At 42.2% G+C, this 6,696-nt stretch overlaps 1 pseudogene; it reads right to left on the bottom strand.

Moving 5' to 3' along the window:
• Positions 1-686: 686 nt before the first annotated feature.
• On the bottom strand, positions 687-1,305 carry LOC125931272 (glutathione S-transferase Mu 1-like; annotated as a pseudogene).
• Positions 1,306-6,696: the final 5,391 nt, after the last annotated feature.

Here is a 6,696-nt window from a genome sequence, read left to right as displayed (position 1 = left end):
CGTCCTGTACCTGACCTTGGGGTGATTTAGGGCAGGGGGAATATTGGCTTCATGCGTGAGAGACTGAAGGAAGTGGTTGGGGATATGGATTAGTTGGTTTGCATGTGAAAGGCACGCCAGTGGGCAAGTTGTTTACAATTTCTAGAAATTAGCTCGCCCTGGGAGGGGAAGTCTCTCCAGATTAGCAAGGCTCCAAGATGTCAAAACGTAGAAAATACAGACGGTTGTAAAATACAACTGATACAGTTGAGATGCTTTCATTTTTTCTTTTGTTTTGTTTTTGGTACTGTTGAATTGGATATGATAACGTGTGCTTCATGAGATAGGTCTAGGATTTTCTTCCCTTAGATTCTCCTTCATAAATCGTGTGTGCGCACGTATGATTAAGGCTTTACTGGGGACCAGGCAGGACCGGGGCGAGGACCATGCTGGGGGGAGCAGGGCCTGCATACCAGGCCAATACTGGTCTTCAGGGCAATGTCGGGGAGCTCAGGGCTGAGCCCTACAGGTGAGGGGTCCAGTTGGGCACCTCAAAGCAGAGACAACCATGAAAAGAAGGAAAGAAAAGAAGTAGAAAGGAACAAGAAGCGTGATTCTGGAGTGCAAGGAGGTCCAGCTTTTCCCAGCGGGGCAGTACGAGCTCCTGGCTCCTATCTCCTGGCCTCAACAGGGCCCGACTTGTTGCCCTACATGGCAGGCATTCCGTGCATAGGGCCTGGGAGGAGGCAGGTGGGCTTTACATAAGCGGAGATCTCCTTCGGGCCAGAGGGTGATGAAGTCTTTCGTGTCTGACACATCCAGGCACTCGGGTTCAAATATACGGTGCAGGCCAAGGATGCCAGAAGCAAGGTGATCGTGTCCCCTGCGAATTGTGGCCTCTTCCCCAGAAACTGTGAGAAGAGCCTCCTCTTTTCAGGGAGCCCCTCCAAGTCCTCCTGCTTCAGGGTCTCAAAGTCAGGGCTGTAGCAAACACTGGCCAGCTGGTTGGAGGTGTCTGTAACGTAGTTCTTCAAAATGCCGCACGAATCTTCTCTTCCGCTTCCTCTCATAGGTTGTGCTTGTGAGCAGTGCGGGGAAGGATAGCATTGCTGTGGATGATCTTGCGAGCTTTATCAATCAAACAGGGCAGGCTGAAAAAGTCCAGGCTCAAGTTGAATGTCTCATGCAGCCGCTGGCTTCTGTCATAGTTGGAGCAGCCCTCATCACATACTTCGTTTCCTCACAGTTTGCATCTGGGTATTCCAGAAGCAGGTGGATAGTATGAGCCAGTCTGTGGATGTCCCAGTAAGCCAAGGTCATGACCATTAGTTTAGCTTTCTGTGGACTCAGGGATAGCCTCGGTGGAGCTGGGCTGGGATTTCATCTTTACAATTGTTCTTTAAGTTAGAAATTACAGCAAAATAAAAAGTTTAGGAAGGAAGGAATCCCCAAGAGTCAAAACTTAAAAGGAAACTTACTAAATACATAGGCACTCATGCTTTGGCTACCCTAAGAGCATTCCCTACATCAGTAGATAAAAGACTTGAATATTTTAACCACTTGGAGAGGCACCAAGGCCCTTGTGAGGCAAATAGATGGAATTAAGATCCCCGAATAAAAACACAGGCTGTCAAAACTGTGTACTCTATTCCGAGGTATAGACAGGATATAAACCCCTGCAAAGGTTAGTGCCTCGATCTGGATTTAGGTGAGAAAAAAGTCTCCCATAGAAGGTGTCTACCCTAATAGTATGATAGGAAAAGGACAGAATAAAATAGGCAGACAGGGAAAGGATTAGGACCCGAGGTCCCTGGGTGGGGAAAGACGTATTTTGGAACAATGCTGGGAGTATCTGACCACAGCAAACCCCCTTGGGTGTAAGGCTCTTCTTAAGAATATCACAGACACCCTCAGGAATCTGACAGAAGACCTGACTAAAAATAAGTGGACCAGAAAACCTTATGACCCACGAGGAATGGTATGGCCGTAGACCAACCCCCCCACCCCCTGCCCCCCGTACAATGGAAACGAGCCAATCAAGAATGGACAACGCAGCAGCTAGAGTTGTCCAGCCCATAAGGGTGGGATCTGGGAAGGAACAAGGGGGAAGGGAAAGGAGGGGCAATCAGAACCTTGTACCACAAGGACCCTTGCCTGTAGTCCTTCGGCTTTCACTTGCCAATGTCCCCTCTCGGCAAAGGGAGCTTTCCTCTACTCTTCCTTTCTAATCTTACGTTCTAATAAATTTCTGCCTGCTGTTTATTTTGTGTCCACCTCTCCATTCTTCGAGGCGGGGAGACAACAAATCCCGGGTATTGTGGTAAAAAAAACCCTGCAACAATAGGGCACAAATCTACACTACCTGTGTATCAGACGTCACTTACGCTCTCCAACATATAGTTTTCCTTTCCTTCCTAACACCTGAAAGATTGCACCTTCCCATACCCTTGCGACTGTGTGGAGGGCTGTGATTAGCTTTCGCCCACGGTCACTTCTGGGCTGAGGAAGTCAAAAGCCCCTTTCCCATTTTTGCGCTCTTTCTTCTCCTGCTGTGGAGACCTAGAAGCCATGACAACATCATAAAATGGAAACAGCCTGGATCCTTCTGGATCACTGCTCCGGGGAGAGCTGCTCTGAAGAGATGCCCAGCTTGAAGCAGATTGTGTATGAGCAAGAAACAAACATTTGTTGTCTGAAGCCACAAAGACTTCAGGATTCAATTCATTGCTCTCCTGCTCTCTCCCTACACACACTCACACACGCACACGCACACACAATTTATGAAGGAAAATATAAGAAAAGGAAATCCTACACATCTCATGAGGTAAAATCCAGCAGTGTACTGAAGGCAAAACAAAACAAAAATAAGAATATCGAGGGTTTGACAAAGAAATGCAACCAAGTAGGTTTTATCCTAGAAATGCAATGATAATCCGGTTTCAGAAAATATATTAATATGATTCTAGATTTATAATGAGAAATATATATATATAATTTTATTTATAAAGATATATATATAATTTTATTTATATATATATTTCCCATTATAAATCTAGAATCATATTTTGGACTATATATATGTGTATATATATGTATATTTATATGTATATATGTATATATATGTATATATGTGTATATATATGTATATCTATGTATATATTGTCCAAAATATGATTCTAGGTTTATAGTGAGAAATATATATATATATAATTTTGTTTATAATTATATATATATAATTTAATTTATATATATATTTCTCATAAATCTAGAATCATATTTTGGACAATATATATATACATATATTTATATACACGTATATATACGTATATATATATACACATATATACGTGTATATATATACATATATATGTGTATATGTATACGTATATATACGTGTATATATGTACATATACGTATACATATACACATATACATACTTGGTCTTCATCTTGGGCTCTGGCACCAAGCTCCTAAATTTCCTTTCATGAGAGCCATAAAGATGTCTTTGTTATGTTCATGAGGTGACTTTGGGAAAACACCTAATTGTGGGTCTGGTCACCAGTAGAACCAGTCCTGTGATGAGAGGGTTGGAAGTTTCAATCCCATCTCCTTGATTTCCGGGGAGGAGAAAGGGCCTGAAGATTGCGTTCAATCACCGATGGCCAATGATGTAATAAAGCCTCTATAAGCGCCCCCCACCAAAAGATAGGGTTTGGAAAGCTTCGGGATTGGTAAACACGCGAACATGTGGGGAGAGTGGCGGGCCTGGAAAGGGCGTGGAAGTTCTGCACCCTTTCCCCATACCTTGCCCTGTGGATCTCTTCTGTCTAGCTGCTCCTGAGTTATCATGTCCTGTTATAATAAACCAGTAATCTTGGGGGTAAATGGGTTTCCAGAGTTCTGTGAGTCACTCAAGCAAATTTGTCAAACCTAAGGAAGGAGTTGTGGGAACCTCTGATTTATAACCAGTTGGTCAGAAGCACAGGCGACAATCTGGATTTGTCATTGGCACCTGAAGTGTGGGGGCCGGGAGAGTCTCGCGGGACCAAACCCTTAACCTGTGAGATCTGATGTTATTTCCAGATAGACAGTGTCAGAACTGAGTTGTAGGACACCCAGCTGGTGTTTGGAGAATTGCTTGGTGCTGTGGAAAAATCCACGCGCATGCACAGCGGAAATCTGGTGGTCAGTTCCCATTTACTGATGTATCACACTCATAAATAAGATATTCTATCTTATCCGGACTAGGACACTGAATGATCCAAGGAACTCCGGAGAAATCAGTATACAAGTGGAAAACTAACCTCAAATTGATTACACTTCAAGAGACCTAGAAGAGAAAATTCAAAATCCCACTGAAGGGACCCATCCTCAAAATTGGCTACATAGGATTTCCACACATAAATATTGCCTCCTTTTCCACCAAGCACGATCTTACAATTAAAATAACATATGCATATATACAGTCAAGACAAGAAAACCAGCCATCATGAATGAAAATCAGCATAAACAAACATGAAGAATATTATCATTTTGAACTTCATATAATGGAATTACCAAGAAAACAAAGATTTGAAACTCAGTGGCATAACATTTTCAGAAATAATGGAATATAGTTTTTTCATTTCAAAAAATTGCTGGTAATTGCAACCAACTCCGTGAACATGGGGAAAAAAAAAAAACACTATACATAGCTGAACTAGAAGAGTGGTATAGAAAAATTACCCAAACTGGAGTACAAATGAAAAATGTAAAAGCACAGTTAAGAGACCTTGAATCCTAAAACAAACATGTTTATTACATCTCTAGTAGAAATTCCAGGAGAGGAGAACACAAAGCCTGGAAGAGAAATAACATTGGAAAAGATAATGACATTGAGAATCATACCAAATCTCAAGCTGAATAAATAAAAATAAATCCCCCCCCAAAACCCCCATATTCAGACACATCATCGTGAAGCTGCTACGTATCAAAGACTAAAAGAATATCTTCATTGCTATGTAGGAAGAAATTGGCAGATTAAAGACAGTTCAACTGGCATCATACTCTTAATCCAAAGATTAAGGAAGATAATGGGGACTTGAGAGAAAAATAGCTGTATCTAGCTAAACTATCTTTTTTTTTTAAATCTTGTTAATGTTTATTTTTGGGAGAAAGAGACAAAGTGTGAGCAGGGGAGGGTCAGAGAGAGAGAGAGACACAGAATCCGAAGCAGGCTCCGGGCCCCGAGCTGTCAGCACAGAGCCCAATGTGGGGCTCGAACCCACAAACCGCAAGATCATGACCTGAGCCGAAGTCGGATGCTCAACCGACTGAGCCACCCAGGCGCCCCTCAACTATCTTTGAAGATGAAAGTCAAAAGAAAGAGATTTGTAGACAACACTGAACTTACTACCAGCTTACGTAACCATCAGTGAAGAAATGTATACCTCACAGACACTAAAAATCTGGATGCCTTTTTCTGCTTCACAACCCGAAGCACAGCGAGTCCAGTACTATGCATTTCTGTTCCATCTTCTTGTTTTCAGAGATGACAGTCCCTTTTGACTAGATGTCCTTTTGACTAGAAAGCTCCTGATGTCTTTATTTTTTTTTTAATGTTTTTTTTTATTTATTATTTTTTTTATTTTTTAATATATGAAATTTACTGTCAAATTGGTTTCCATACAACACCCAGTGCTCATCCCAAAAGGTGCCCTCCTCAATACCCATCACCCACCCTGCCCTCCCTCCCACCCCCCATCAACCCTCAGTTTGTTCTCAGTTTTTAACAGTCTCTTATGCTTTGGCTCTCTCCCACTCTAACCTCTTTTTTTTTTTTTCCTTCCCCTCCCCCATGGGTTTCTGTTACGTTTCTCAGGATCCACATAAGAGTGAAACCATATGGTATCTGTCTTTCTCTGTATGGCTTATTTCACTTAGCATCACACTCTCCAGTTCCATCCACGTTGCTACAAAGGGCCATATTTCGTTCTTTCTCATTGCCACGTAGTATTCCATTGTGTATATAAACCACAATTTCTTTATCCATTCATCAGTTGATGGACATTTAGGCTCTTTCCATAATTTGGCTATTGTTGAGAGTGCCGCTATAAACATTGGGGTACAAGTGCCCCTATGCATCAGTACTCCTGTATCCCTTGGATAAATTCCTAGCAGTGCTATTGCTAGGTCATAGGGTAGGTCTATTTTTAATTTTCTGAGGAACCTCCACACTGCATTCCAGAGCGGCTGCACCAATTTGCATTCCCACCAACAGTGCAAGAGGGTTCCCGTTTCTCCACATCCTCTCCAGCATCTATAGTCTCCTGATTTCTTCATTTTGGCCACTCTGACTGGCGTGAGGTGATATCTGAGTGTGGTTTTGATTTGTATTTCCCTGATAAGGAGCGACGTTGAACATCTTTTCATGTGCCTGTTGGCCATCCGGATGTCTTCTTTAGAGAAGTGTCTATTCATGTTTTCTGCCCATTTCTTCACTGGGTTATTTGTTTTTCGGGTGTGGAGTTTGATGAGCTCTTTATAGATTTTGGATACTAGCCCTTTGTCCGATGTGTCATTTGCAAATATCTTTTCCCATTCCGTTGGTTGCCTTTTCGTTTTGTTGGTTGTTTCCTTTGCTGTGCAGAAGCTTTTTATCTTCATAAGGTCCCAGTAATTCACTTTTGCTTTTAATTCCCTTGCCTTTGGGGATGTGTCGAGTAAGAGATTGCTACG

This window comes from Panthera uncia, chromosome X (genome assembly GCF_023721935.1).
Source record: "Panthera uncia isolate 11264 chromosome X, Puncia_PCG_1.0, whole genome shotgun sequence".
Taxonomy (NCBI): Eukaryota; Metazoa; Chordata; class Mammalia; order Carnivora; family Felidae; genus Panthera; species Panthera uncia.
The sequence above is the reverse complement of the archived record's forward strand: the minus strand, read 5'-3'. Positions and strand labels throughout refer to the sequence as shown.